This window comes from Dasypus novemcinctus, chromosome 26, assembly GCF_030445035.2.
Source record: "Dasypus novemcinctus isolate mDasNov1 chromosome 26, mDasNov1.1.hap2, whole genome shotgun sequence".
Classification (NCBI taxonomy): Eukaryota; Metazoa; Chordata; class Mammalia; order Cingulata; family Dasypodidae; genus Dasypus; species Dasypus novemcinctus.
The window spans coordinates 42,058,826-42,080,338 of record NC_080698.1 but is presented as its reverse complement, the minus strand read 5'-3'; the positions used below and the strand labels follow the sequence as shown (position 1 = coordinate 42,080,338).

General features: G+C 42.5%; 1 protein-coding gene and 1 long non-coding RNA gene across 2 annotated transcripts in view; one reads left to right on the top strand and one right to left on the bottom strand.

The window, feature by feature from the left end:
• Positions 1-3,735, bottom strand: part of ITPR1 (inositol 1,4,5-trisphosphate receptor type 1) — a 347,955-nt gene extending 344,220 nt beyond the window's left edge. Inside the window, exons 1-2 of the mRNA XM_058288936.2 lie at positions 3,530-3,735; positions 2,593-2,668 (exon numbers count right to left, since the gene is read on the bottom strand). The gene's annotated coding sequence lies outside the window, so the exon portion shown is untranslated. The remainder of the gene's footprint in view (positions 1-2,592; positions 2,669-3,529) is intronic.
• A 253-nt stretch (positions 3,736-3,988) lies between these two features.
• Positions 3,989-10,851, top strand: LOC101422475 (uncharacterized). The gene is made up of 3 exons (XR_001117978.3): positions 3,989-4,133; positions 4,336-4,432; positions 10,616-10,851. It is a non-coding gene; the product is annotated as an uncharacterized lncRNA (long non-coding RNA).
• Positions 10,852-21,513: the final 10,662 nt, after the last annotated feature.

The following is a 21,513-nucleotide window of genomic DNA, read 5'->3' as shown; positions in this document are numbered from 1 at the left end:
CAAAGAACCATGCAAAAACCTAAAACAGCAAAGCTGAACAAAAATTTACATGTGCTTTCAGTTAATAAAGAGCCTGTGAATGCAATGTGCTTTATTTTTAAAAGAGCAAACCAACACCAAACAAGATGAGACACTGGCCTTGCCTAGACTCCTTAATTAGATGTATCCAAGGACAGCTTGAACTGGAAACCCAACTCCAGGCCTACTTTTATTTTTATTTTCTTTTTCTTTTGCTCATATTTTGTGTTTGGTGTTTCATTTTGGTTTGTTTTTTAAGAGCTGCTTCTGAAGAAATCGGTATCCATGAAGTCATTTTAAATGAGCACAAAAGCCATGTGATTTTTTTTCTCTCTAGAAATTGGTTGTACAACCATTGGATTCGGTTTCTTCTTCTTTTGTTTTGTTTTTATTCAAAACAACCAGTCTTCCTTAGTTGAAAATATATTTAAGACAAAGCAATAGATCTGTCATGTCAGAAGTTCATCTACTACTTCTGTTCTAAGTAAAATTACCTCTCTCATTCTCAAAGAAAGGATATCAGTTCCCTTCAAAAGGCAACCACTTCATTTAAATGTATGCCACTGTCAATCCCAAATGACTTTTATGGGTCTCAAAGCTAGGCCAGGAGTAATAAATTTAGAACATGGAGAACTTTCCCCACCTTAGGATTTTCTGCTCTGATTTGAATTAGTTAAAGAGGAGTTTGTACTTTCAACACACATGCATGTGCACACACATACAAAGTACCCACAAATGTCCAGAGAGCAAGTTGAAGAGTATGTGAAAATATATGAACATATCACAGTTCACAACTAATTGCAATTTACACTCCCAGATTATTCAATGGAGAAACACCTGACTCTGTTAACCTGTTCCAGGTGCCTTGATGATCGAGATATCTTTCAGGTATGAGAAGAAACCCAGGCAGAACTTCGACAATGTTCCTTATGGCTTGGGTCGGTCTGATTTCTTTTACCGCCCCAATTCAGGCTTTCAAAAGCGAACTCTGTAAAACAACTAAACCTCCTTAAGCAACCTCAATCTTTTATCCCTACATTTATGACTACATCGATACCTTCTCACAGCAGCGTAATGCTGCTAATCCATCATTGGTGTGACATAAAGAGTTATTTCATCAACAGCAGTAAGTTTCCTATTTTTCCAAGCATCTCCCTCACCGGCCCTCAACCCCCAACCTAGGTGCATTTGTGGATGGCCCCAAGACCTCACCGCCTGGGGTGATCTTGCATCCACTGCATACTAGTCACTGAGCAAGCGATTTAACTCCCTGCGTCTCATTTCCTTCACCTCTACTTACCTCACAGCATTTCTGTGGTATATGGTCCTGGACCAGGCACGCAGTGAATACTGTGTGGCAGTAGTCTTATTTTTAGAAACCAGACAAAGAGCCTGTGGATCGGTCTCTCCTCGTCTGCAGCTTACTTGGAAGAGAGGCGCAGAACCCCATCCTTGGCCTTACGAGTGCCCAAGGAGCCAGATGAGGCAATACAATTCAAGAACTCCAAGAAAGAGCTAGACGTCACCCATCCAAATGCTTCCCACTCCACCAGCACTCCTCAGGATCTTATCAACAGGAAACAAAAGCACTGCATACTATAATGAAGTGTCTGACTTTTATTTTCTAATTAGAAAAACCTAAAGATTGTAGCCCAGGGAACAGCTAAATATTTAGAATGCTAAAGGAGTTACTAAGACCCAGCCACCACCGCTACCCTGTTGTTTACCCTGTAACTGACCATTTCAAAAGAAGAAAAAAAACAAAACAACTTTTGATGGCCAAATCTGCAGCAATGTGGATGTATGTGGACCCAATAAAACCTCCCCCTCCTGAAGTGCAGACTGACCATTTGGAGAAACAAAGAAGGTCCTGCTTGTGTTTACAGGTAAACCCTGTCCTCGGCTCATATCCCACAACAGGCACAGAAATAAAAGGGGCCCACGGGAACCCTGACAATCAGGTGGCTTAAAGACAAGGGCTGGATGCTACTATCTTACACTCCAAGAACTAACTTCCCTTTTTAAAGCTGTACTTCTTTCAACTTGCCAGCAACCACTTTCCTTTTTGCAATCCAACCTATTTTAATTAAGCACACATTCACTGTGCGAGTGTGCGAGTGTGCGTGTGTGTGTGTGTGTGTGTGTGGAGGGGAGAGTAACTATTTTAGAAAGAGAGAAGCAGATCATTTTGCTTACATATCTTGGCAGATGAAATGCACTGCATCCTTCAGAATTGAAATCATCAGTCCGCTCCCTGGCAAGTTCCATTTTTAGGCCACCAATGGGCCTCCCCTTTATTGCTCCATTTAATGTTTTGTTTTGTTTTTTCCTCTCATAAACCTTCAGGCTGCTTCTATTCTGAACCATGGCCAAAAGTGTTAGGCAGGACTGCCCCCTGGATTTCATCCTCCCTAAAGCCCTCATCAAAGGCAGTGACAAATTTTGGAGACTGAGCCTCACATGGAGTTTCCTTTTCTTTCCTACTCCTATTTCTCCAAAGCTCTGTAGAAGGGTTTAAAATACACTAGGACAAAAACTCATTATTAGCCACAGCACTCAAGAGTCCACACTCACCTGGCCCGGGTCAGGCACCCTGTTGTTAAAACACCCCCAGGCTGGGGTGCAAATCGTGCTCCTCAGTAGGCGACTCCTAGGTATCAAGAAGAAAGAGGAATGAATAGAAAGGCCACGGAACGGGGCTCCCTACAGAAATGCTCCAAATCCCAGGTTTCCACTTTCCTTAGCCTCTCCCTGGGGAGACCTCCACCCCTAAAATTGGCAGGCAGGTGGATGTCATCGCTGGGGCGAAGATTTCAGGTAACTTCGTTTACTTATTTCCAGCATGCAACCGACAAGCGCGCACTCGGCACGCACAAACTTCCAACGTGCTGGGGCGGGGGTAAGGGGAGGAATGGAACTAAGGGAAGTGTTTGGCAGATCCCAAAGCACTTGTTTCTTGGATCGGAGACCAAGAATCGTAAGCCCGCATCCTCATTGGGCACGAGCTTCGTCCCCACTTCATCCCTCAGCGCTCTCCTCCGGTTGTCTTCCGTCTTTTAAAGCCCTCCCCCCGGATCCCCCACGCATGCATTATTCTATCAACCTCGCAGCACCAGGAAGGGCTACAATTTTAGAAAGATTGTTTCCTTGAGCAAACTCACATATGACACCCACCCCCTCAAAAAAAAAAAGCAAAAAAAAAAACCCACCCAAAACTATTTCCTGCAGCTGCTGCAACAGTTTCTAACTTGGGGGGATGCCATTCCAGTTCAGAACGGTGTAGCCCTTAAAAGCCAGCCGAGGATTTTTGCTGTTGTTGTTAAACCTCAAAGGAGCCCTCCGCTCCTTCCACTAAAAAATAAAAAAATACACCGTCCGCGACCGAGAACCCCAAATGCACGCCAAATGCGTGCAAATCCGCCAAGAACTCCCAGAGAGCAGGGCAAAAACTTCTGCGCCCGAAGGGCCGGTGCCAAACTCCCCGCGCCCTCGGCCCGGCCCGAGCCGCTACCTTGGTGCCGGGCGAGCCACGCCGCTCGGGCAGAGCGGGGCGAGGAGAGGGTCAGCAGCCGCCGGGTGAGCCCATGTCCGCGAAGCCCGAGCTCGTTCCGTTAGGATGGAAGAGGAACGCCCACACCTCCTGCCAGCGTGCGCTTTCTCTCTCTCCACCCCCCAGCCGCCGCCGCCTCCTCCTCCACCACCACCTCCTCCTCCTCCTCCTCCTCCTCCTCGCCTCCCGCCCCAGCGAGCCCGAAGGAACGCCTCAGCAGCACATCCACATGGTTACTGCACTTTGAAGGAGCGCCCGCCGGCTTATATAGGCCGGGGAGCTCCCTGGGCAATGTAGTCTGAGGCCGGGGTCGCGGCGGCGCCCGGGGCTGCGCGGAGGGACTACAAGCCCCAGAATCCCCTGGGCTCCCGGCGGGGCTCTAAATAGCCGCGCGCGGAGCCGGGGGCGGGGCGTCCAGCCTGGGGACGGGCTCGTAACCTGGTTTCTCGTGCAGCGACCGCCGGGCTGGCAGTCAGAGCCTTGAAACCACCCCCGGGGGGGGGGGGGGTGACCCCATCCCCTGGGGGCTCTCCTCCTGCTGCTGCTCTCTTTCCTTTGCATCCAGGTAGCCCTGAGGGGGGTGGTGGGTACAAACTCGGATTTCTGCTTTGGGAAGTTTTTACAAGCTGTTACCCCCCCTCCTCCCCCCGCCTTGGAATCTGAGCCAAGAATTTCAGAAATCCGGGGCACAGAATCACCAGTGTTTGCGATTAAAGGATCGAGGTTGTCTTTATTTAATCTTCTCCGCCCTGCTTGGGTTTGCACAGAAAACTGCGTGGACGACTCAGGCGGGGGGACACAAACAAGTCCCTTGAGAGCACTTTGCTGAGCCCGAACTGCCTGTCCTTCCTCGTCCCGTGGGAGGTAAGGAAACGCGAGCCTCGCAGGTGCCCAAATAAAGGGACCGTGTTGTGACTTGCCAGCGCTTAGACTGGAAGGCAGAAAATAAATACAAACCGCGACCTCAGTACTGACCCTACTTCAAGCAGCCCCTCTGCTCCGGAGAGCTGTAAATGCTTAAGTAAACAAGCCGCAAACCAGAAAAATAAGGGCTTGGGAGAGAGCCGCTCGGACAAAGATGAGCGTCGAGGCGAGGTGCCCCCCAGCAGCCCGGAAAGGGGCTTCTGGGGCGAGGTGGGTTTCAGCCCACTGCCGGGTCATGCCTGGGCGCCCAGGCTCCAAGCTGCTTCGGGCTCCAGCCTTTGGAAGGAGTGGAAGGGCTGAGCTCGAAGCAAAGCCGGCCTCCAGCCGACTGCTTTCCCTGCCTCAGATGACGTGCGTTCATTCCACAAACGTGTCCTGAGCATCTACTGGGTGCCAGGCGTTGTGGCATAATGGAAAGCCTGGATGCCTGGCCGCATCCCAGAGAGGCACTGCCTGTCGGCAGTAGGGCCCGCTCTCACAATAGTAATAATAATAAAATCGTGGAGGCTGATTTAATTTTTGCCCTTTTCATGCATCATTATACTGAATTTTAACAATCTTAGGCATATTTATTATCCCTCTTTGACAGGTGCAGAAACAGGGTTCAGAGGAATCAGGTAATTTCCCAAAATGGCACCTAAGTGGTGGAGCCAAATTCGTTTCCAGCTCTTTTGGAGTGTATGAAGCCCTTGACTTTGAGGGCTCCCTCAAAGTCCAGGATGCAGGTCTTTTTTTTTTTTTTTTTTAATCTCTTTCTCCTTTTTTGCTTTCTTAGAGGAAGATAATCACTAGACTTAGCCTTCTTTCTTTCAGGATTGCTGGCTTTAGAGTCAATCCAGTCCTGTGAAACTTCAGGAACAAGTTAGCACTAATTTCACCTAGCACCAATTTCACCATAGCTAATAATAATTACTGAGTAACAATTAATGTCATAACTAGTAATAATCACTGACATTTCTTAGATGCATGCCATGTGCCAGGCATTGTTCTATTGTATATATAGAATAATATACATTGTTCTAAGTTATATACTTTATCTCATCAAATCCCATTGTTATATACTTTCATCAAATCCCATTGGTGAGCCATTTTACTGATGAGAAAACTGAGACACAGTAACGTTGCCCAAGCCAAACAGGGCTGGGCTGCCTGACTCCAGAGCCCTGGACCTTAACTACTAATTTCCACTGTCTCCTCGATGCAAACATATGCATTGTATTTATCTGACTCATGTGCAGTTAATACCAGGCCAGGACTAGGCAAAGCTCCAAGGGAGACAAAGTTTGTGTTCATTATACTCACTCTTGCTCCCCCCATTTTCAGTCCTATCTTCCAGTAACTGAGCACTAGACCCAGGAGCCTAATATTAATATTTCAAGCTACCCCACTCCCATCATCAAGAAACTTCCCCATCTTGCCACAACGAGGTATCTACACCTCTCTCGTCTTCTTCCTTTCTCCATAAAATGACCTGTTCCAGTGTAATTTTAATGTAGGTTTTCTGAATTCAACTTGGTCATGCTTGAAAGATGGAGCTGGGTAAATGTGGACCTCTCTACAATAGACACTTGGCTCTTCATACCCTGCCAACTGCTTTAAGTCTGCAGTCCCTCCTAGACCACAAGTTTCTTTGAAGGCAAGGACCATGTCTTATTCATGCTTGTATTCCCTTCTTCCCCCGACTCTGCAGTGCTTAGTCCTCTGCACATTTCAGTAGACATGTCGAAAATGTTTATTAAAAGAAATGTTTTAATGGGTTTAATGGAAGGTGTGTCAAGCATGTGACAGGCTAGATAAACATATTTTTTGAGCGTGTAAGCCTTGCAGCCCACTCATAGCATGGCCTGTTTTCCCTGCCTGTGTGTGCAGATGGTCCTGTTCAACACTTCACAACTGACAACAGGTTCTGGAAACAACTAGGTCACTAGAAAGTAATTTTGGGATGATCCTAAGCTATTCTCTATGGTTAAGTATGGTTGATGAGTGCTAATGATTTATGTCAGAATAAAAGCCCCGCTGCCCAACTTACTCTCCATTTATCAGTAGAGGGAAGAGGATTTCTTTTTCTTCACTGTTTTGTTTTTGTTTTTCCTGGAAGAATAGTGTAGATCTGCGCTGTTCAATAGTTAGCTACTAGCCGTTTTGGCATTTGAGATGAGGCTAGTCCTAACTGCAAGATGGCTGCAAGAATAAAATCCACTTTGAATTTCAAAGACAGTATGAATAATAAGCAAAATACCTTAATAATTTTATGTTATTTTGTATTTACTTATATATTATATTGATTACATTTTGAAATTATTATATTTGTATATAACGGGTTAAAATAAGCAATTAAAATGAATCAATTCCTGCTTCTTTTTACTTTGTAAAATGTGACTACTAGGAAATTTCAAGTTATATATGTGGTTTCTATTACATTCTATTGGACCATGCTCCTCTAGACAACAATAAATCTGATGCCCATGATCATAATTTGAGATGATGACCAGTCCTGAAAATTGCTGTTGATGACTTTGCCCATACAGGGAATAGGATGGTTTTCCAGAATCAGTAAAATATCATAGACTAAGCTGTAGTCTGAAGAAGATCCAAAACTAGCACAGCAACCTTCCCCAGGCAACCCTACAAATAGAAATAGGTTTTTGCAGCAGTATACAGCTGAAAACTGCAACTGGACTCATTTGCCTAGAAGCCCATCCTGATCTACTTCCTTGATTAAGAGAGCAAAATACGCTGGAGATAGCTGGGGATCAGAAAAAGTAGGTTTGACAGCCAAATGCACCCTTAATATCCATGTAACTATGGCCAGTCATCTCATCTTGCGGAGGCTCTGTCTTATAAATAGAGTGAAGGTAATAATCCATGCCTTGCCAACTTAACTAGATCAAAAGGGTTATTGGACATGAAAGGGCTTTGCAAGCTCATACTAGCAGTACTGAAGTAAGAGAATGCAACTGACAAGGATGGAGAAAATATCACTGTGTCCTATTATAGTACTCAGCTGCAAATCAAACTGCTCCAGTAATTGCACCAGAGCAACACTACTCCCAGTTTCTCCCAGGCAAAAGAGTTCAGATGCCTATGAATTAAAATCTTCTCCAAGTCATTTTGAAATGGGGTCGAGGTTTTGCTGCTGACTTATTACTTAATGTGATAGACTGCCACTGAAAATAAGAAATAATAGTGCATAGAAATAGTATCATTGAAGAGCTAGTATCTGATGAAGCCAAGATTTGAACCTTGATCCGATTGCCAGGCTCTTACCCACCGCACTGTTCTCTACATACTTGTGTTATGTGATTGGATATTTTCAATTAGTTTGAGAGTCTGGATAATGTTGATATTAGCTGCAAACACAGCTGTAATATATGTATTTATACTTGTTTCTCTTATTCAAAAAACAATCTAAAATCTTGTTATAGATATTTCTATGCCCATCTTTAAGAGTTTTACATTTTTGCTGGAAGACTAATCATTTTATATCTAATGTCATTGCCATATATTCTTTGAAGGTGTCTAAAATTATAATAAATTATTTGAAATATCTGCATTTAACTTTTTGGGTAAAATGCAAAACATTATTATAACTAAAAACTTTTTTGTCAACAGTCTCCAAATTATAAGTTATTCAATTTGTTGTGAAATGTATTTTGTAAGTTTCTTTCAAATCAACCAGAAAAGCAAAAGAATTATTAATGACAAAAGGGAAGCCAAAAACTTGAGAATTTTTGTAGTCTTCATCTTTCCCTTTTCTTGGGAAGGTTATTTAATGATCCGTAGATCTAGACCCTAATTAGGTACTGAATTCTACTTAATTCAGGTACCAACCAAGTAGGATTTGTAGCTTTTTCACTTCCCGTGCTAATCACTGTATTCAGCCTCAAGCAAATTAACTGCTTCCTTTTGTTCTCACTTAATTTTGTTTCCAGATTTTAAAGACTGTTTCCTCACATTGGAGTTTTAGTACTTGGGGTTATCTGTGCATGAGTTCAGCCCAGAGGAGAGTTTGAGGTCAAACCATCTTGAAACACATTAGTTAAGTAGGGCCAGCCTAGGGAAGTAGGGTTGGAGGGGTGGGAGATAGGGCATAGGCAAATACACAAGAACATTTTAGTGGTTGCTTAAATTATTTCATTAAATGTCATTATTAAACTGATAGTTAATTGGAACTGACTTTGTCAGGTGCAATGCTGGGCAACTGGAAGCATGGAAAACACTGAGTAGAATGCAAAGTACTATTTATTTATTTATCTCTCTCCCCTTCCCCCCCCCCCCCAGTTGTCTGCTCTTTGTGTCCATTCATTGTGTGTTCTTCTGTGTCCGCTTCTATTCATGAAGGCGGCACGAGAATCTTTCTTTTTGTTGCCTCATCTTGCTGCGTCAGCTCTCCCTGTGTGCAGCACCACTCCTGGCTGGAATTTCTTTTGTGCTGGGCGGCTCTCCTTATGGCGCACACTCCTTGCGGGTGGAGCTCCCCTATGTGGGGGACACCCCTGCATGGCATGGCACCCCTTGCACGCATCAGCGCTGCGCGTGGGCCAGCTGCACATGGGCCAGCTGCACATGGGTCAAGGAGATCAGCGGACGCTCCCATGTGGTAGGCGGACGCTCTATCCATTGAGTCAAGTCCACTTCCCATGCAAAGTGCTTTTGGTGTCTGCCTTTTTCTTCATCACTGCCTTCCTTCCAGAGGAATTTCGCACGTGGTGCTTAGGGATAGCAAGTAGAAAATTAGCTGCTTCTTAATCATAGGTTGTAGTCACTGCTGACCTTTCATATCCATTTTCTTCATTTGTTCTTTTTCCCAGTGCTATTTTGCAGACCTAGTAGCATAACCTAAGGAGGTCTACTTAGATGCTGTCCAAGTCCTCTGGCCTTCCACGATTAGTTCCACCACCATCCAGGTACCCATCTGTTCATACTGGAATATTTCTCCATTGAAACTACATATTGGGAAAGGGACTTGGCCCAGTGGTTAGGGCGTCCTCTACTACATGGGAGGTCCGCGGTTCAAACCCCGGGCCTCCTTGACCCGTGTGGAGCTGGCCCATGCGCAGTGCTGATGCGCACAGGGAGTGCCCTGCCACGTAGGGGTGTCTGCCAAGTAGGGGAGCCCCACGCGCAAGGAGTGTGCCCCGTAAGGAGAGCCGCCCAGCACGAAAGAGAGTGCAGCCTGCCCAGGAATGGCGCTGCCCACACTTCCCGTGCCGCTGAGGACAACAGAAGCGGACAAAGAAACAAGACGCAGCAAATAGACACAGAGAACAGACAACCGGGGGAGGGGGAGGGATTAAAAATAAATAAATAAATCTTAAAAAAAAAAAAGAAAGAAACTACATATTATTAAAATGAACCTATGTCATTTAAGCATTTATATTGGCTATAACATAGGACGTGAATGAAGAAAGGAGTTTCTGCCTGCTAGTTTCTCCGCTCATTTCTCCCTCAGACAAGCCCTGTTATTTACATTTATAATTGTGCTGCCTTTTACGTGGAGAAGGAAAGGCAGAAAGTACATCTATTTTAAAGGTAGTCTGACTCAACACTTGAGATACCTTGATAAATGGAATAAATTGGCTACCTTTGAAGCAAGTGAGCTATTCCCTAAAGATCAGTGTTCATGAAACAAAAAATTAAACAAGCATTTAGCACTCTGATCATGAGAAATAAATAAGGATATTTCAAAGAAAAAATCATTGTTTGCAAAAGAAACCCACACATAGGAAAAGTAAGGTCTTTCTAAGTTTCTGAATGTACTGCTTTGTACCTGAATGAGAAAATACTATAATAAGACTCAATGAAAAAATTTCCATGTAGTACCAGTAAACAGAAAAGAAATCAGGTAAGAATTTGCTAATTATTTTTAACTTGTGCATTATTGAATGATCATTTGGCCTTCAGGAAAAACAAAGTGTTTATGTCCAGCTTATTTTGATACATTTGACTTGGCTGGAAAAACAGGGTGAGAAATTGCTATTAGAAAACCTTTGCATTGTGTTTGTTGTCTTTGCTTTTTTTTTTTAAGAGAAGAATGTGTATGTTCTGACCCCAAATCAGTTTTAGAAACTAGTTCTCAAATTAAATTGGCCCTTATTTCTTTTCTGCTTAATTTATTTTCAGAGCATATCACAAGGGAAGAGGCACCGATATTAAAAAAGGAGAGAGAGAGAAAAAAAACTTCTTACAATACAAGCCTATTTTGGAAAATGTTTTGAAGCAGTAGAATGGCACTTGGTGACATGTCAATCCATTCTACAAAGTAAGAGAAAAGACCTTTTTATGTGCTTCATGGAATAACTCTTCATCAGTAAATAATTAACCTCTGACTAATTGCAGCCATTAAAATATGAACCTTATTTTGTGTCTCTATCTCATTTAAGATGTAGTAGAAGTAGAAAAATCTTGGTAAAATGAGGAAACACTTGAGTTTGCCTAAAAGGGTGATTTTGGAGGGAAAGAAATCATGGATTTCTAATCATTCCCCCATAGAGATTCTTCCCATTCAGGAAGTGGAGAAAACTTTTTGCCTGTGGTATTGTACACCCTTCTACAGACATGTATTTGGTTATATTGGCCTCCATAAAGCACAGAAAAGGAAAAAGAGTTGGTCGATTTGGGTAGAACTTAGAATGCATAATAGGTGGACTTTCAGAATAGTTAATGATGTCCATTGATTCCATGGACTTTCCAATGCCTACCACACAGTACCTGGCACATAGTAGTCAAAATATTCCTTAGCATAATTTATATGTGTGTTTTCCCATCTGGGATATCTGGGTTTCTAAGGGTCAGATACAGTGATAATAGATCCCTAAAGTATTGTAAACAAAATAGGTGGCCCTGGTTTGGTTATCTAATAGTCAACTGAGGGAAGTGGATGTGGCTCAAGTGATAAGGCCTCCACCAACCATATGGGAGGACCCGGGTTCCATCTCTGGGGCCTCCTGGTGAAAAAGAAGAGAAAGCATGCCTGCGTGGTAAGCCAGTGCCCATGTGGCGAACTGAGTGCCTATGCAGTGAGCCAAGTGCCCATGCGAGTGCCTGTGTGGTGAGCCAAGTGCCTGCGTGGCAAGCCAAGGGCCCATGTGAGTGGCCGTGCAGTGAGCCAGTGCCTGCATGGTGAGCTGAGTGCCCACACAGCAAGTTGAGTGCCCGCATGGTGATCCAGTGCTTGTGGAAGTGAGTCACACAGCAAGATGATGACACAACAAAAGAGAGACGAAGGGGAGAGTCAAGGTGAAGAGTAGCAGAGACCAGGAACTGAAGTGGCACAATTGACAGGGAACCTCTCTCCACATCAGGGGTCCCCAGGATACAATCCTGGTGAATCCTAGAGGAGAAAGACAAGAAGAGAAGACAAAAAAAAGAGAAAGAAATACAGAAGATCACACAGCAAATGGACACAGACAGCAAAAACAGCAGGATGGAGGTAGGGGAAGGGAAGAGAAAAAAATAGTCAACTGAGAAAAATATAAGAAAAATTCATTTATTTTTCCATTTTTATTAACTTAAAAATATATCCAATACTAACTAGTTAGTTTATTTGTATCCTAGACAGGCCAGAATTCAGAAGCCTACTGTGATGATTAGGCTAATGTGTCAATGTAGCCAGGTAATGATGCCCAGTTGTTTGGTCAAGCAAGCACTGGGCTAACTGTAATATAAGGACATGTCATGGACTTTAATCATCAGTGAGTTGATCACATAATGGCTGATTACATCTACAATCAACCAATGAGATTGCCAGTCAGCAATGAGTGACGTCTTACCCAATCAGTTGAAGGCCTTAAACAGGAAGTGATTTCAGCATTCACAGAGAATTCCCAGCTCTACTTCAGACAGCCAACATCTCCTGGGAACTCATCAAGGACCTTCATCAGAGCTCCTGGTCTGCAGCCTGCCCTGTGGAATTTGGGCTTATACCTCCCCATGGTCATGTAGAGAATTTTATCTAATACTGTTTATAGATATCTCCTGTTGGTTCTGGTTCCCTAGAGAACCCTGACCAATACACCTACCAAGACTGCATATGGAAATAAAAATCCTGAATTTTTCCATTCTTAGATATCTGATTATCCAAGGGAAATGAAAACATATCTCTACATAAAAGCTTTTATTTGAACGTACATAGAGCCATTATTCCTAATAGCCACAAAGTGGAAACAACATAAATATCCATCAGCTGATAAACAGATAAAGTCTGCTATAGCCACACAATGGAATATTATTCAGCCATAAAAATAAATGAACTACAGAGACACACTACACATTGAATAAACCTAGAAAACATCCTGCTACATGAAAGGAGCTATTCAAAAAAGGCTGTATATTTTATGATTCCATTTACATGAAATGTTCAGAATAGGCAAATCCATAGAAACAGAAAGTAGATATGTGATTGCTTATAGCAGGGTGAGAGAGGCTGGGAGGAAATGGGGGATGAGTAGTAAAGGTTATAGGATTCCTTATTGAGGTGAGGAAAGTGTTCTAAAATTTATTATGATGGTGGTTACACAACTCTGATTACACTAAAACATTGAATTGAACACTTTAAATGGGTGAATTAATGCTGTTACAAAATAATGCTGGATTTAACTCCTGGATCTACCACTTAGTAGCTTAGGCAAAGTTACTACCTTTTATTGCTGTAAAGATTAAACGAGCTAATCCTAGTAAAAGCTTTAACTGTCATAAGCACATAATACGTGGTAGTCATTATTAATTATTAAAGGGCATTGGCCCTTCCACAGCTCATTTAGGGTGCGCCAGCAACCTGGAGCACAGCCTCATGTGAAAAGATGACTTGGGTCAAGTAAATTCATGCTCTTGAGATCTAAATGCAATAACAGGGAAGCAGACTTGGCCCAATGGATAAGGCATCCGCCTACCACATGGGAGGTCTGCAGTTCAAACCCCGGGCCTCCTTGACCCATGTGGAGCTGACCCATGAGCAGCGCTGATGCGCGCAAGGAGTGCCCTGCCACGCAGAGTAGGGGAGCCCCACGCGCAAGGAGTGTGCCCCATAGGGAGAGCCGCCCAGCGCGAAAGAAAGTGCAGCCTGCCCAAGAATGGCGCCGCACACACGGAGAGCTGACACAACAAGATGACGCAACAAAAAGAAACACAGATTCCCATGCCGCTGACAACAACAGAAGCGGATAAAGAAATAAGACGCAACAAATAGATACAGAGAACAGACAACCCGGGTGCGGGGGTTGGGGGAGGAGGGGAGAGAAGTAAATAAATAAATAAATCTTTAAAAAACAAAAACAAAAAAAAACCTAATCTGGGGTAAACGGCTGTAGCTCAAGCAATTGAGCTCCCATTTAACCTATGAAGGACCCGGGTTTGATCCCCCAGACATCCTGAATAAATAAAGCTATCCCAGACCTGTGCAGTGAGGCTCAGGCCCCCATGCACTGAAGCAACACACCAAAAAGACAATGACACAACCAGATAGAAAACAAACAACAAACAAAAAACCACGTAATCTGGGAACAGATGTGGCTCAAGTGGTTGAGTGCCTGCCTCCCACATGGGAGGTCCCAGGTTTGGTTCCTGGTGCCTCCTGAAAAAAAACAAAAAAAAAAATCAAACAGTGAGCAAAACAAATGGAAAACTTAACTCAGGGAAGCTGATGTGGCTCATTGGTTGAGTACTGGCTTCTCACATGTGAGGTTCTGGGTTCAATCTCCAGTCTCCAGTACCTAAAAACAAATAAATAAAAACAACAAAAACAACCTGATTTGGGCCACACCTTAACTGAAGTAACCTTAACAAAAGGTCCTGTTTACAATGGGTTCATACCCACAGGAATGTTTTTCTGGGGTACATAACTCCATTGTAGCATCTAATTGCTCATATCATAGTAAGTATTCAGTAAATGAGAGCTAGGTATTGGCTAATAATACATTTCTTTATTATTACTAATGTAATGGTTATACAAAGTTATCTGCAATATGAAGTCCTTTATTTGAAAAGAAATTTTTTAAAAAGGGCACTTCATCATGAAAATTTGAGAAATGAATTATCTACTCCTATCTACTCCAATCTCTCTCTCTTTTTTTCTTTTGGCTGCTGAAAAAGACATTTAGAGATTCCATGGTCCACCAAACAGGCCATGCTGGGATTAAAAGCCAGGTTTCCTGTTTAGGCTTGTGCTCAATCCACTGATTCTCACATCACTGGAATTTTAACTGTTAAATTAACTTAGCAAACTTTCCTACCTATTCTCTCAACCAGATCTTTTTATTTGTTTGTTGTCAAACAGAAGCCATGATTAAATTCCTAATGCCACCTATTATAGAAGAGTTTTATTTCACTGAGTTATTTTCTTGCTCGTCTCGATGGCCAATTTTCCCCAGGAAAGAGACACTTTTCCATGGAAGGATACAAGAACATCCTGGTTTCCCAGTGACCTGGACTGTTCTTCTGTTGCTGTGACCCAAAGAATGAATTCCTTAAGGTAGAAAGAAAATGGAGTCATTCCAGGGGTGACTTTTTTTTTCACGTGATTGTGATATCAATTATCCTAGAAGAGGAGGGAAAAAAACCCAAACCTTAACGTTCTTGTCAGATTTCCCAGAGGAGTGAACATGGCCCAGTTCCTTTTTCTTTTCTACAATTATTTTCAAATTAATTTGCTCCTGGCCCAGTTTCCTTTATTCATTTCTATAGCCATTGCTTCACACCCAAATGAGTTTCCTCTTTCTATTGTTAGACAATTTTTCACAAAATATTTTTAAACTTTCTGCTTCCTCTTCATTCTGTTTTGTGAGTAAAGCATTTTATTGACTTTCCTTCAGGGAGTCCTCTTGATTTACAAAGTTAAATGTTTCATGGGTGGGAGACTTTGAGAAAGTTCTAGATGGGGGGTGCATGTATTGTCTACTATTGACTTATCTATGGGTATCCTTCTGGTGCCTTGTACATTCCACTTAGTAGCTTGCCATTAATCACAATAATAATGGTAAAACATTATAAGAAAAACCACTAATTGAGTATTTACTATATGCTAAGTGATTTACATAGGTCATACGATTTAATCCTCATCACTTTCCTATAAGGTGAGTTTTATTAACTATATTTGATATGTGAAGTAAATTAAGAAGTATAAAATGTAAGTAAATTGCCCAGGGCCATTCAAGGACTACTTAGGTCCTAATAAACACAAGCTCTCACTGTCTATACCCATTATTTTCAAACTGTGGTCCTCAGACTAACAGCATCAGGATTACTTGGTAACCTACTGGAACTGCAAATTCTTGAGCTGTACACCAGATCGACTGAATCAGTAACTCTGGGGAGTGTGGTCTAGAAATCTGTCTTTTAGCAAACCCTCCAGATGATTCTGATGGGTCCAAAGTTGGAGAATCTACTGCATCAGTGTTGCTTTGTATGCACAATACACCTCTAATTAGGAAAGTATGAAAACTGTCTAGGAAATGACTTCAGGGACTTTGGGTTGCTTGACCAGGAACTGGATGGGACCTGTGCCTTTTATTCTCTCAGTGTGAAGGGCTGAGACTCCCCGTGGTTCCAGAGGCCCCAAAATTCCTAGGGGCTGAGCAGGGGGCATTTCTCTGAATTACCCCAAAGAGCTGACATTTGAACTTAGATTGTCTGATTTTGCCCAGGTTCAAAATGTTTATCCCCCTATTCCTTCCAGTACTCCATGTAAAACGACTCTCATATTTTTTTTGTACAGAAAGGGGAGAGCAGTGAGAGAGTTTAAGGGGCAAGAGTCCCTCCGCTGGAGCACAGCTCCTAGAGGGTCCCATTGTGTCCCAGTCAAAGCACATTGTCTCTCTAAAATATGCCAAGACCTGTGTACTTGCTCACCCTTCTGCCTATTAGTTCCAGCCTGTACCTAGCAATAATGCTGGAACTGAAATATGTATTTGTATTAGATTCTTATTGCTGCAATTTAAAAAGTACCACAAACTTGGCAACTTAAGCAACACAAATCCATTCTCATACAGTTCTGTAGGGTAGAAGTCCAACACAAATCCTACTGAGTTAAAATCAAGGTGTCAGCGGGGCTGAGTGACTTTCTGGAGTCTCTAGTGGAGAATCTGTTTCCTTGCCTTCTCCAATTCCTAAAGCCTGCCCACATTCTTTGGCTCCATTCCTCTATCTTCAAAATAAACAATATAGTAGTACCTCTCTGAGTTTCATCCTTCCATAGTCTTATCACCCTCTCACCACAGTTGGGAAAGTATCCGTGTAATCAGATTAGTCCCACTCATATGATACAGGAAAATCTTCCTGTCTTAATGTCCTTAACCTTAATCACATTCATGAAGTCTCTTTTGCTATGTAAGGTAACGTATTTGCAAGCTCTGGAATGGAGGTCATGTATGGATATCTTTGGGGGGAATGGGAGTGTCATTATGCCTACGAGAATCTTCCGGTAGGAAGTATTGGCACATTGTAAGTATCAATAATTCATAAGATACATCCAGATTTCTGTCTTAGAATCTGTGATATCATAATGATATTAACTAGTGCTTATTTCCTTTGTTACACCTGTATACCTGATCTTAATAAAGTGGTTTTATGAAGTAGTCAAGGAAACTCTGGCTCATAGAAGTTTAATGACTAAACCTAAACTCTCCTGAAAAAAAATAAAAATACAAAAAGGGTAGGGAAGGAAAAAAACTAATATTTAACTCTAATTCCAGGACTATTATGTTGCACACAGCTGCTGCAAGTGTAACAATAGTTTTAGTCTTTGTAGAAAAAAGTTACTTTCTCAGGGATCCCCTTTGGGTCACAGACTTCTAGAGGACCAAAGAGTGATTACAAGGATTGGGGGTTCATTCAGATGGTAAGCATTGTCTGAATCCTGAAAAAGTAATATACATTTGTACTTTTCAGACATGTCCAGGTGCTGATGTGATTTAATATCCAGTTTTCTTTACTTATGTACTGCCTTCACAGCAGCATCTTGACATTTCACTTTCTAAATAAATAGATATTAAAAGTAAAACTGCTGTTGTTTGAGAAGCTGAAATAAATATATACACACACATTTTTCCCCTGGAAAATTGAGTTCTCATTCTTAAAAAGCTGGGATTCATTCATTTCTCTCATTTTATTTGATTTCAAACATCATGAGAGCCAGGATCTAGAAGAGAAATGTGAATGTGATTTCTTATGCTTCCTCCCTTCTCTTTCCAAGGGCACACAAAGCATCTTTCACTTGCCTCAAGCTTCCTGTGGTGCCAATCTACACGTGATCTTAGCCAAAAGGCAGAGAAGCGATTGTGGCGCCTTTCTGTTTTTTCTCATCCTTCACTCCAATCCCTTTGTTCTGGAACATAGATAAGTGGACAGTCAATTTGGAGAAGGGTAATTATAGTTTATACTGGAGTTGTCAATCATAGTGCCAGCTACACCCCTAGCATTGCTAAGAAGTTAAAAAAAAAAAAAAAAAAAAAAAAAAAAAAAAAAAAAAAAAAAAAAAAGCCTATTCAGCACAGGTGCTGACCGGGTAGGACTAGTAGCTTATTTTATGAAAGCAATAGTCACAAAGTGTCCTAACCACCAGCAGCAGCAGCTAGAAACTTCTTAGAAATGCAAATTCTCTGGCCCCAACCCAGATCTACTAGATATGGCAGTGGTCGGACAACCACTGTGTTAACAAGCTCTCCAACTGATTCTGGTGCATGCTGCAGTTTTGCCTGATCTTCTAATTGCAACTGATTGCACCAAAGATGGCTACCTGACTTCAGGGCAGCTAAATCAAGGGTTCCCCGTTGGCCTGTGGCATGCTGCAGGGTGAGAAATGAGCTGGGCAAATCAGATTTCCTCTTAGAGGCAGTTGAAGCCGAACAAGGCACGTGAGCATGCCGGAAACAGGAACAGTGACTAAGCAGAAGCTGGGGGGCAGAGAGAAGACACCGAAGAGAGGGTGAGGAAGACCAGCCAGTGGGAAGAGAACACCAACATTTGCAGGAAGAAAGCGGATGTTCTACAGACGGGGAGAGAATTAGGAGGGCACCAGACTGAAAACCAAGGACACCTGCTGCTGAGGTCCCTGGAGCTGCTTCAGATTCTAAACCAACTTCTGGGTCTGGTCTCTACAGTGTTCAGGCTCGTCCTGGAACCCAGTCTTCAGTTTTTTGCAGCTCCTGCCCTGTGCATCCATACAGCATAACTCTTCTTTACATTTTACTTAAGGAATACATTTCTTTTTGGGGGGTATGTGGTTGGGGGGATAGCTTTCAAAAAATGAGAGAAGTAAAACCGAAACTTTGAACAAGGAAAGAAAAGAAGACACAAAACTGAAAGCTCTCTACATAAGTTTCCCTCATGGGCTAAGAGCACCAATTAGCACAATTAAAAAGCCTAAATTAAGAGGCTTTCAATTAAGTGATTTCACCGTGCAATGACCCTGAAGAGAATCTATGGAAATGACCGCATAAGAAACTTTTTCTCTTCTTAACTATCTGGTTTTCTCTTTTTTACTTCCAAAACAGACAGAGCAAACAGTCTTGTTTTAAGTGAAAATTTGGAATATTCATTTTAGATTTGAAATAGTTTGATAATTGTAACAGAAATAATTATAATAACTAATATTTTTTAGCTCTTCCTACATACAAAGCAACATTCTATGTATTTCACACGTATTAAGTCATTTAATGTTGCTCCAGAAAGGCAAGAAAGTTCATCTGTTTTGCTCCCTGCTGTATCCTCAGTGCCTGGAATAGCAGCTGGCCAATAGTCAACAAATACCTATTGAATGAAGGAAGAATGACTCTTCATGAAACTCTCAGGTGGAAGCGCTGTTATTTAGACCCTCCCCGTGTAAAGATGGAAAGTCACGTCTTGAATGTTTATGTGCACATAACATTGTCAAGCAGCAAGCTTCTGCTGAGACAAAGACCCTGATCTCCAGGGCTAGTCTTACATATGTTTTGAAATATTGTGATCTAAGGAATGTGGAGTACAAATTTAATCCTTTCACAGTCTGAAGGCTTTCATTCTTTCATTGATTCACTCATTTACTTGACAAATATTCCCATACCATATCTACATGCCAAATATTTTTCTAGGCTTTGAAGATATAGCATTGAACACCATAGATACTGTACTTGCCCCCATGAGCTTGTACGTTTGTCAGGGAGGGAGATAAACACATAAAATACTTTCAGGTATTAACAAGTGCTATAAAGACAAGAGAAGGAGTGATATGACAAAGCACAAAGGAAAGGACTATTTTATAGTTGGTGACCAGGGAAGACTTTTCTGTGCTGAAACCTGAAAGAGAAAGAGGCAGTCATGGCGAAGGTGGAGCGTTGCAGGTGGAAGAAGTAGCAAGCACAAAGTCGTTGAGGTGGGATTGTGCTTGCTGCGTTCTAGGAACAGTAGGAAAGAATGTGGAGATCAAAGGGCAAAGTCGTGGCAGATAAGATCAGAGAAGTAGGCAGGGGCTGGATCACAGAGAGCCTTGTTGGTCATCCATGGTAGTCAGGAGGTCTGTGTTCAGATGTCATTTCAAGAGAGAACTTGCCTCAAGGAGTACAGTGAGCCTCCAGCCTGCAGCAGCAGCCCCTGTGGGGACAGCCAGTGTTCAAATTGAGGACATACTCTTCTTGGATGGAACCAGCCAATGACTGAGTATGGTAGGAAGACCTCCTATAATGAGCAGTCTTTGCTCTGGAGCTCCCTGATGGGCTGGGCTGGCCTAGACTTTCTCAGTACAGTACCATACTTAGAGGCTTTCTTACCCAGTCCTCGGTTTTCTGCCTCTGGCCTTTTGCAGGTGTCCGACTTGTATTTCCATTAGGAGGCTTTCCTTTCCTCTTTCCCCTTTAGCATTCACTAGTGTTCCATCAATAAATCTCTTGCATTCCTAATTACATGTTGCCATCTGTTTTCTAGAGGAACCAAACTGAGTCAGTACTGGAAGTGGTCTGAGAAAGCAGGTGGTAAGACGGGGTTTGGGGACAGAGTCCACCACTGCATGGCCAGCAATGAGGACCTCATCTGGAGTGGTATATAGGGCATGGCAGTCCCTGGGCAAGGTGGCAGTCTGCACAGGTGGCCTATTCTTCCCTACTGAAAACCACAGTGCCCTCATGGAGGAAGACACTGCAGAGGCCTCCCCCTCACAAGACAACATGTGCCCCTTCAGGAGCTGCCCCCAACTCCTCTCTTGGCTGCCAGGCTTTAATCAAGGTTAAATTGCAGTATAACCTGATTGAGGATATGCAGGGCCTGATAAAGGAGAAAAGAGATGTTGCTCTAAAGGAGATGCAAGATTCAACTAGTATGGTAGAGAAATTGGAACCCTTGCGCATGGCTGGTGAGAATGTAAACTGGTATAATTGCTTTGGAAAAAAAGTCTGGCAGTTCCTCAAATGACGAAGCATAGAATTGCCACATGGTCCAGCAATCCTACTCCTGGATATACATACCAGGAGAAAGGAAACATATGTTCACACAAAAACTTGTTAAAAAATATTCACAGCAACATTATTCATAAAGGTCACAAAATGGAACCAAATGTCCACCAAGTGAAGAATGGATAAACAAACTGTGGTATGTATGCATAATGGAATATTATTCAACTATAAGAAGAAAGAAAATACTGGCACATGTTACAATGTGGATGAATCCTGAATACAGTATGCTAAGTGAAAGGAGCCAATCACAAAAGGACAAATATTGTATGATTTCATTTACATGATATGTCATAATAGACAAATGTATAGAGACAGACAATAGCTGACTGGTTATATAGGCCTGGAGGGTAGATAGGAAGGATGAACAGTGACCACAAATAGTTGGAATAGGTATTTGTGGGGGAGGAGCTGATAAAAATATTTCAAAATTTGATTGTGGCAATGGTTACACCACATGTAACTATATTTAAAAAAACAACAACATTGAACCGTACATGATAAAGGTATGGTATACAAATTATATCTCAATATAACTGTTAAAAAATTAGCCTATATGAGCAGGAGCCCAGGGAGTAACCCTGGATCTGGGATTTTGATTAAGGAGCC